This window comes from Hyla sarda, chromosome 5 (assembly GCF_029499605.1).
Source record: "Hyla sarda isolate aHylSar1 chromosome 5, aHylSar1.hap1, whole genome shotgun sequence".
Classification (NCBI taxonomy): Eukaryota; Metazoa; Chordata; class Amphibia; order Anura; family Hylidae; genus Hyla; species Hyla sarda.
In genome coordinates, this window is record NC_079193.1 from 3292771 (window position 1) to 3303621 (window position 10851).

Genomic DNA, 10851 nt, shown 5'->3' on the forward strand with positions numbered 1-10851 from the left:
AGTCCATACACCTACTATATATAATGTATACATTACACAGGGCTCATCTCCTCCTCTGTCAGGTATATAATATATAGTATATACAGTCCATACACCTACTATATATAATGTATACATTACACAGGGCTCACCTCCTCCTCTGTCAGGTGTATAATATATAGTATATACAGTCCATACACCTACTATATATAATGTATACATTACACAGGGCTCATCTCCTCCTCTGTCAGGTGTATAATATATAGTATATACAGTCCATACACCTACTATATATAATGTATACATTACACAGGGCTCACCTCCTCCTCTGTCAGGTGTATAATATATAGTATATACAGTCCATACACCTTCTATATATATATACATTACGCAGGGCTCATCTCCTCCTCTGTCAGGTGTATAATATATAGTATATACAGTCCATACACCTACTATATATAATGTATACATTACACAGGGCTCACCTCCTCCTCTGTCAGGTGTATAATATATAGGATATACAGTCCATACACCTACTATATATAATGTATACATTACACAGGGCTCATCTCCTCCTCTGTCAGGTGTATAATATATAGTATATACAGTCCATATACCTACTATATATAATGTATACATTACACAGGGCTCATCTCCTCCTCTGTCAGGTGTATAATATATAGTATATACAGTCCATACACCTACTATATATAATGTATACATTACACCGGGCTCATCTCCTCCTCTGTCAGGTGTATAATATATAGTATATACAGTCCATACACCTACTATATATAATGTATACATTACACAGGGCTCACCTCCTCCTCTGTCAGGTGTATAATATATAGTATATACAGTCCATACACCTACTATATATAATGTATACATTACACAGGGCTCACCTCCTCCTCTGTCAGGTGTATAATATATAGTATATACAGTTCCATACACCTACTATATATAATGTATACATTACACAGGACTCACCTCCTCCTCTGTCAGGTGTATAATATATAGTATATACAGTCCATACACCTACTATATATAATGTATACATTACACAGGGCTCATCTCCTCCTCTGTCAGGTATATAATATATAGTATATACAGTCCATACACCTACTATATATATAATGTATACATTACACAGGGCTCACCTCCTCCTCTGTCAGGTGTATAATATATAGTATATACAGTCCATACACCTACTATATATAATGTATACATTACACCGGGCTCATCTCCTCCTCTGTCAGGTGTATAATATATAGTATATACAGTCCATACACCTACTATATATAATGTATACATTACACAGGGCTCACCTCCTCCTCTGTCAGGTATATAATATATAGTATATACAGTCCATACACCTACTATATATAATGTATACATTACACCGGGCTCATCTCCTCCTCTGTCAGGTGTATAATATATAGTATATACAGTCCATACACCTACTATATATAATGTATACATTACACAGGGCTCTCTCCTCCTCCTCTGTCAGGTGTATAATATATAGTATATACAGTCCATACACCTACTATATATAATGTATACATTACACAGGGCTCATCTCCTCCTCTGTCAGGTATATAATATATAGTATATACAGTCCATACACCTACTATATATAATGTATACATTACACAGGACTCACCTCCTCCTCTGTCAGGTGTATAATATATAGTATATACAGTCCATATACCTACTATATATAATGTATACATTACACAGGGCTCACCTCCTCCTCTGTCAGGTGTATAATATATAGTATATACAGTCCATACACCTACTATATATAAAGTATACATTACACAGGGCTCACCTCCTCCTCTGTCAGGTATATAATATATAGTATATACAGTCCATACACCTACTATATATAATGTATACATTACACAGGGCTCATCTCCTCCTCTGTCAGGTGTATAATATATAGTATATACAGTCCATACACCTACTATATATAATGTATACATTACACAGGGCTCATCTCCTCCTCTGTCAGGTGTATAATATATAGTATATACAGTCCATACACCTACTATATATAATGTATAAATTACACCGGGCTCATCTCCTCCTCTGTCAGGTGTATAATATATAGTATAAACAGTCCATACACCTACTATATATAATGTATACATTACACAGGGCTCACCTCCTCCTCTGTCAGGTATATAATATATAGTATATACAGTCCATACACCTACTATATATAATGTATACATTACACAGGGCTCATCTCCTCCTCTGTCAGGTGTATAATATATAGTATATACAGTCCATACACCTACTATATATAATGTATACATTACACAGGGCTCACCTCCTCCTCTGTCAGGTGTATAATATATAGTATATACAGTCCATACACCTACTATATATAATGTATACATTACACAGGGCTCACCTCCTCCTCTGTCAGGTATATAATATATAGTATATACAGTCCATACACCTACTATATATAATGTATACATTACACCGGGCTCACCTCCTCCTCTGTCAGGTGTATAATATATAGTATATACAGTCCATACACCTACTATATATAATGTATACATTACACAGGGCTCACCTCCTCCTCTGTCAGGTGTATAATATATAGTATATACAGTCCATACACCTACTATATATAATGTATACATTACACAGGGCTCATCTCCTCCTCTGTCAGGTGTATATTATATAGTATATACAGTCCATACACCTACTATATATAATGTATACATTACACAGGACTCATCTCCTCCTCTGTCAGGTATATAATATATAGTATATACAGTCCATACACCTACTATATATAATGTATACATTACACCGGGCTCATCTCCTCCTCTGTCAGGTATATAATATATAGTATATACAGTCCATACACCTACTATATATAATGTATACATTACACAGGACTCACCTCCTCCTCTGTCAGGTGTATAATATATAGTATATACAGTCCATATACCTACTATATATAATGTATACATTACACAGGGCTCATCTCCTCCTCTGTCAGGTGTATATTATATAGTATATACAGTCCATATACCTACTATATAATGTATACATTACACAGGGCTCATCTCCTCCTCTGTCAGGTGTATAATATATAGTATATACAGTCCATACACCTACTATATATAATGTATACATTACACAGGGCTCATCTCCTCCTCTGTCAGGTGTATAATATATAGTATATACAGTCCATATACCTACTATATAATGTATACATTACACAGGGCTCACCTCCTCCTCTGTCAGGTGTATAATATATAGTATATACAGTCCATACACCTACTATATATAATGTATACATTACACAGGGCTCATCTCCTCCTCTGTCAGGTGTATAATATATAGTATATACAGTCCATATACCTACTATATATAATGTATACATTACACAGGGCTCACCTCCTCCTCTGTCAGGTGTATAATATATAGTATATACAGTCCATACACCTACTATATATAATGTATACATTACACAGGGCTCCTCTCCTCCTCTGTCAGATATATAATATATAGTATATACAGTCCATACACCTACTATATATAATGTATACATTACACAGGGCTCACCTCCTCCTCTGTCAGGTGTATAATATATAGTATATACAGTCCATACACCTACTATATATAATGCATACATTACACAGGGCTCCTCTCCTCCTCTGTCAGGTATATAATATATAGTATATACAGTCCATACACCTACTATATATATAATGTATACATTACACAGGACTCACCTCCTCCTCTGTCAGGTATATAATATATAGTATATACAGTCCATACACCTACTATATATAATGTATACATTACACAGGGCTCATCTCCTCCTCTGTCAGGTATATAATATATAGTATATACAGTCCATACACCTACTATATATAATGTATACATTACACCGGGCTCATCTCCTCCTCTGTCAGGTGTATAATATATATAGTATATACAGTCCATACACCTACTATATATAATGTATACATTACACAGGGCTCACCTCCTCCTCTGTCAGGTGTATAATATATAGTATATACAGTCCATACACCTACTATATAATGTATACATTACACAGGGCTCATCTCCTCCTCTGTCAGGTGTATAATATATAGTATATACAGTCCATATACCTACTATATATAATGTATACATTACACAGGACTCACCTCCTCCTCTGTCAGGTGTATAATATATAGTATATACAGTCCATACACCTACTATATATAATGTATACATTACACCGGGCTCATCTCCTCTGTCAGGTGTATAATATATAGTATATACAGTCCATATATCTACTATATATAATGTATACATTACACCGGGCTCACCTCCTCCTCTGTCAGGTATATAATATATAGTATATACAGTCCATACACCTACTATATATAATGTATACATTACACCGGGCTCATCTCCTCCTCTGTCAGGTATATAATATATAGTATATACAGTCCATACACCTACTATATATAATGTATACATTACACAGGGCTCATCTCCTCCTCTGTCAGGTATATAATATATAGTATATACAGTCCATACACCTACTATATATAATGTATACATTACACCGGGCTCACCTCCTCCTCTGTCAGGTGTATAATATATAGTATATACAGTCCATACACCTACTATATATAATGTATACATTACACAGGACTCACCTCCTCCTCTGTCATGTGTATAATATATAGTATATACAGTCCATACACCTACTATATATAATGTATACATTACACCGGGCTCATCTCCTCTGTCAGGTGTATAATATATAGTATATACAGTCCATATATCTACTATATATAATGTATACATTACACAGGGCTCACCTCCTCCTCTGTCAGGTATATAATATATAGTATATACAGTCCATACACCTACTATATATAATGTATACATTACACCGGGCTCATCTCCTCCTCTGTCAGGTATATAATATATAGTATATACAGTCCATACACCTACTATATATAATGTATACATTACACAGGGCTCATCTCCTCCTCTGTCAGGTATATAATATATAGTATATACTGTCCATACACCTACTATATATAATGTATACATTACACAGGGCTCACCTCCTCCTCTGTCAGGTGTATAATATATAGTATATACAGTCCATACACCTACTATATATAATGTATACATTACACAGGGCTCATCTCCTCCTCTGTCAGGTGTATAATATATAGTATATACAGTCCATATACCTACTATATAATGTATACATTACACAGGGCTCATCTCCTCCTCTGTCAGGTGTATAATATATAGTATATACAGTCCATACACCTACTATATATAATGTATACATTACACAGGACTCATCTCCTCCTCTGTCAGGTGTATAATATATAGTATATACAGTCCATACACCTACTATATATAATGTATACATTACACAGGGCTCATCTCCTCCTCTGTCAGGTATATAATATATAGTATATACAGTCCATACACCTACTATATATAATGTATACATTACACAGGGCTCCTCTCCTCCTCTGTCAGATATATAATATATAGTATATACAGTCCGTACACCTACTATATATAATGTATACACTACACAGGGCTCATCTCCTCCTCTGTCAGGTATATAATATATAGTATATACAGTCCATACATCTACTATATATAATGTATACATTACACAGGGCTCATCTCCTCCTCTGTCAGGTGTATAATATATAGTATATACAGTCCATACACCTACTATATATAATGTATACATTACACAGGGCTCATCTCCTCCTCTGTCAGGTGTATAATATATAGTATATACAGTCTATACACCTACTATATACAATATATACATTACACAGGGCTCATCTCCTCCTCTGTCAGGTGTATAATATATAGTATATACAGTCCATACACCTACTATATATAATGTATACATTACACAGGACTCATCTCCTCCTCTGTCAGGTGTATAATATATAGTATATACTGTCCATACACCTACTATATATAATGTATACATTACACAGGGCTCATCTCCTCCTCTGTCAGGTGTATAATATATAGTATATACAGTCCATACACCTACTATATATAATGTATACATTACACAGGACTCACCTCCTCCTCTGTCATGTGTATAATATATAGTATATACAGTCCATACACCTACTATATATAATGTATACATTACACCGGGCTCACCTCCTCCTCTGTCAGGTGTATAATATATAGTATATACAGTCCATACACCTACTATATATAATGTATACATTACACAGGGCTCATCTCCTCCTCTGTCATGTGTATAATATATAGTATATACAGTCCATACACCTACTATATATAATGTATACATTACACAGGGCTCACCTCCTCCTCTGTCAGGTGTATAATATATAGTATATACAGTCCATACACCTACTATATATAATGTATACATTACACAGGACTCACCTCCTCCTCTGTCAGGTGTATAATATATAGTATATACAGTCCGTACACCTACTATATATAATGTATACATTACACCGGGCTCACCTCCTCCTCTGTCAGGTGTATAATATATAGTATATACAGTCCATACACCTACTATATATAATGTATACATTACACAGGACTCACCTCCTCCTCTGTCAGGTGTATAATATATAGTATATACAGTCCGTACACCTACTATATATAATGTATACATTACACCGGGCTCACCTCCTCCTCTGTCAGGTGTATAATATATAGTATATACAGTCCATACACCTACTATATATAATGTATACATTACACAGGGCTCATCTCCTCCTCTGTCAGGTGTATAATATATAGTATATACAGTCCATACACCTACTATATATAATGTATACATTACACAGGGCTCACCTCCTCCTCTGTCAGGTGTATAATATATAGTATATACAGTCCATACACCTACTATATATAATGTATACATTACACCGGGCTCACCTCCTCCTCTGTCAGGTGTATAATATATAGTATATACAGTCCATACACCTACTATATATAATGTATACATTACACAGGGCTCCTCTCCTCCTCTGTCAGATATATAATATATAGTATATACAGTCCATACACCTACTATATATAATGTATACATTACACAGGGCTCACCTCCTCCTCTGTCAGGTGTATAATATATAGTATATACAGTCCATACACCTACTATATATAATGTATACATTACACAGGGCTCATCTCCTCCTCTGTCAGGTATATAATATATAGTATATACAGTCCATACACCTACTATATATATAATGTATACATTACACAGGGCTCACCTCCTCCTCTGTCAGGTATATAATATATAGTATATACAGTCCATACACCTACTATATATAATGTATACATTACACAGGGCTCCTCTCCTCCTCTGTCAGGTATATAATATATAGTATATACAGTCCATACACCTACTATATATATAATGTATACATTACACAGGGCTCACCTCCTCCTCTGTCAGGTATATAATATATAGTATATACAGTCCATACACCTACTATATATAATGTATACATTACACCGGGCTCATCTCCTCCTCTGTCAGGTATATAATATATAGTATATACAGTCCATACACCTACTATATATAATGTATACATTACACAGGGCTCACCTCCTCCTCTGTCAGGTGTATAATATATATAGTATATACAGTCCATACACCTACTATATATAATGTATACTTTACACAGGGCTCACCTCCTCCTCTGTCAGGTGTATAATATATAGTATATACAGTCCATACACCTACTATATAATGTATACATTACACAGGGCTCATCTCCTCCTCTGTCAGGTGTATAATATATAGTATATACAGTCCATATACCTACTATATATAATGTATACATTACACAGGACTCACCTCCTCCTCTGTCAGGTGTATAATATATAGTATATACAGTCCATACACCTACTATATATAATGTATACATTACACCGGGCTCATCTCCTCTGTCAGGTGTATAATATATAGTATATACAGTCCATATATCTACTATATATAATGTATACATTACACCGGGCTCACCTCCTCCTCTGTCAGGTATATAATATATAGTATATACAGTCCATACACCTACTATATATAATGTATACATTACACCGGGCTCATCTCCTCCTCTGTCAGGTATATAATATATAGTATATACAGTCCATACACCTACTATATATAATGTATACATTACACAGGGCTCATCTCCTCCTCTGTCAGGTATATAATATATAGTATATACAGTCCATACACCTACTATATATAATGTATACATTACACCGGGCTCACCTCCTCCTCTGTCAGGTATATAATATATAGTATATACAGTCCATACACCTACTATATATAATGTATACATTACACAGGGCTCATCTCCTCCTCTGTCAGGTGTATAATATATAGTATATACAGTCCATACACCTACTATATATAATGTATACATTACACCGGGCTCACCTCCTCCTCTGTCAGGTGTATAATATATAGTATATACAGTCCATACACCTACTATATATAATGTATACATTACACCGGGCTCATCTCCTCTGTCAGGTGTATAATATATAGTATATACAGTCCATATATCTACTATATATAATGTATACATTACACCGGGCTCACCTCCTCCTCTGTCAGGTATATAATATATAGTATATACAGTCCATACACCTACTATATATAATGTATACATTACACCGGGCTCATCTCCTCCTCTGTCAGGTGTATAATATATAGTATATACAGTCCATACACCTACTATATATAATGTATACATTACACAGGGCTCATCTCCTCCTCTGTCAGGTATATAATATATAGTATATACTGTCCATACACCTACTATATATAATGTATACATTTCACAGGGCTCATCTCCTCCTCTGTCAGGTGTATAATATATAGTATATACAGTCCATACACCTACTATATATAATGTATACATTACACAGGGCTCATCTCCTCCTCTGTCAGGTATATAATATATAGTATATACAGTCCATACACCTACTATATATAATGTATACATTACACAGGGCTCACCTCTTCCTCTGTCATGTGTATAATATATAGTATATACAGTCCATACACCTACTATATATAATGTATACATTACACAGGGCTCATCTCCTCCTCTGTCAGGTGTATAATATATAGTATATACTGTCCATACACCTACTATATATAATGTATACATTACACAGGGCTCACCTCCTCCTCTGTTAGGTGTATAATATATAGTATATACAGTCCATACACCTACTATATATAATGTATACATTACACAGGACTCACCTCCTCCTCTGTCAGGTGTATAATATATAGTATATACAGTCCATACACCTACTATATATAATGTATACATTACACAGGGCTCCTCTCCTCCTCTGTCAGATATATAATATATAGTATATACAGTCCGTACACCTACTATATATAATGTATACATTACACAGGGCTCATCTCCTCCTCTGTCAGGTGTATAATATATAGTATATACAGTCCATACACCTACTATATATAATGTATACATTACACAGGACTCACCTCCTCCTCTGTCATGTGTATAATATATAGTATATACAGTCCATACACCTACTATATATAATGTATACATTACACCGGGCTCACCTCCTCCTCTGTCAGGTGTATAATATATAGTATATACAGTCCATACACCTACTATATATAATGTATACATTACACCGGGCTCACCTCCTCCTCTGTCAGGTGTATAATATATAGTATATACAGTCCATACACCTACTATATATAATGTATACATTACACAGGGCTCATCTCCTCCTCTGTCAGGTGTATAATATATAGTATATACAGTCCATACACCTACTATATATAATGTATACATTACACAGGGCTCACCTCCTCCTCTGTCAGGTGTATAATATATAGTATATACAGTCCATACACCTACTATATATAATGTATACATTACACAGGGCTCATCTCCTCCTCTGTCAGGTGTATAATATATAGTATATACAGTCCATACACCTACTATATATAATGTATACATTACACCGGGCTCACCTCCTCCTCTGTCAGGTGTATAATATATAGTATATACAGTCCATACACCTACTATATATAATGTATACATTACACCGGGCTCACCTCCTCTTTATATAACTTTCGGACGTTCTTCCGTGCTGCAGGAAGTTTTGGCGTCTCCCAGGGTGCAGCGCTCACATTCCTCCTGCGCAGCGGACGGGCGGGGAACCAGTTGACTCTTAGACGTTTAATATTAACCTGTCACTTTCTTCTCCGTCTTCTTTACAGAATCCAATAACAGGGACTGTGGGGCCGGAATCCGCCGGTCACATTACACTGGTGTGAGGGTGCACAGGGTGCGTAGTGAGGGTGCACTGCCACCTACAGGCTGAAGACACACACATATACATAGACACATATACTGTCCTGGCATCGGGGCCCATATACTGTCCTGACATAGGGGCCCATATACTGTCCTGGCATTGGGGCCCATATACTGTCCTGGCATTGGGGCCCATATACTGTCCTGGCACTGGGGCCCATATACTGTCCTGGCATCGGGGCCCATATACTGTCCTGGCATCGGGGCCCATATACTGTCCTGGCATCGGGGCCCATATACAGTCCTGGCATCGGGGCCCATATACTGTCCTGGCATCGGGGCCATATACTTTCCTGGCATCGGGGCCCATATACTTTCCTGGCATCGGGGCCCATATACTGCCCTGGCATCGGGGCCCATATACTGCCCTGGCATCGGGGCCCATATACTGTCCTGGCATCGGGACCCATATACAGTCCTGGCATCGGGGCCCATATACTGTCCTGGCATCGGGGCCCATATACTGTCCTGGCAT

General features: G+C 36.1%; 1 protein-coding gene across 6 annotated transcripts in view; it reads right to left on the bottom strand.

The window, feature by feature from the left end:
* Positions 1 to 10504, bottom strand: part of ALS2CL (ALS2 C-terminal like) — a gene marked incomplete at its 3' end in the record, with an annotated part of 91942 nt that extends 81438 nt beyond the window's left edge. For all 6 annotated transcript variants that reach the window (XM_056518718.1, XM_056518713.1, XM_056518719.1 and 3 more), the window contains 1 exon segment: positions 10118 to 10504.
* Positions 10505 to 10851: the final 347 nt, after the last annotated feature.